We start from the raw sequence: 1,151 nt of genomic DNA on the forward strand, positions 1-1,151 counted from the left end.
GCTGTGCCAGGCTGTGTCGTGCCATGCCAAGCTGTGCCTGACTGTGCCGAGCTGCACCGGGTTGTGCCAAGCCGCGCTGAGCTGTTCTGGGCTGTTCCAGGCTTTGCTAGGCTGTGTTGTGCCATGCCAAGCCATGCCAGGCTGTGCCAACCTGTACCAAGCCATGCTGGGCTGTTGCAGGCTTTGCTGGGCTGTGCTAAGCTGTGTTGTGCCATGCTGAGCTGTGCCAGGCTGTGTTGTGCCATGCCAAGCCGTGCCTGGCTGTGCCGAGCTGCACCAGGCTGTGCCAAGCCATGCTGAGCTGTGCCAGGCTATGCCAAGTTGCACCAAGATGTGCCAAATCATGCTGGGTCATACCACGACATGCCAGGCAGCACTGAGCTGTGTCAAGCAGTACCAGGCTATGCCAAGCCAGGCTGTGCCAGACCGTATCGTGCCATGCCAGGCCATACTGAGCCATGCCGAGCCGTGCAGACCGTGCCACGCCATACCAAGGCCCCACGGTAGCCAGGACAGGACCGCAGCTGTGCCGCGGTGGGCTGAGGTCGCCGGCACGGCTCAGGTCAGGCCCAGACGCGGGACCCCGGTGCCATGCCGGACACCCGAGGCCACGCACCAGGACTGGGGACGCGTGGGGTGACGTGGCCCCGGGGTTGTCCCGCGAGCGGCCCCCCCCCAGGGCGCGGGAGGCCCCACATGCCTGGGTCCCCCGCTGCGCCGGCTGCCCCGCGCTGTGACCTCCCGGCCGGTGTCACCGGGATAATGACAGGGTCGCTCAGGGGGGCGGAGGAGGAGCCGGTTTTAAATAACGTGCAAATTGGACACGTTATTTGTGCGGTTTCCTCTGGCCGTGGGGATCCTCCCCCCACCCCCCCGCAGCGTGACTAAGAGGTGGCGGCCGTTCGGGGGGGACGGTCCCCTCCAGTGACTCACCCGGGGTCCCCCCCCAGCCATGACGTGGGGCTGGTGGCCCCACGCCAGACCTGCTGTGCTCACCTACTCATTATGGGGGACCCGGGGGGGGGGGGGATTGGCTGGCACGTCCCACCCGTGCCGTGATGCGCTGCGGTGGCCGCCGGGACCTCCGACTGACCCCAGGACCGCGGCGGGGAGGGTTGTCTGGATGCCTGGGTCCTCCTTAGGGTGGGGGG

Source organism: Haliaeetus leucocephalus, unplaced genomic scaffold, assembly GCF_000737465.1.
Source record: "Haliaeetus leucocephalus isolate CR32 unplaced genomic scaffold, Haliaeetus_leucocephalus-4.0 Scaffold214, whole genome shotgun sequence".
NCBI lineage: Eukaryota > Metazoa > Chordata > Aves > Accipitriformes > Accipitridae > Haliaeetus > Haliaeetus leucocephalus.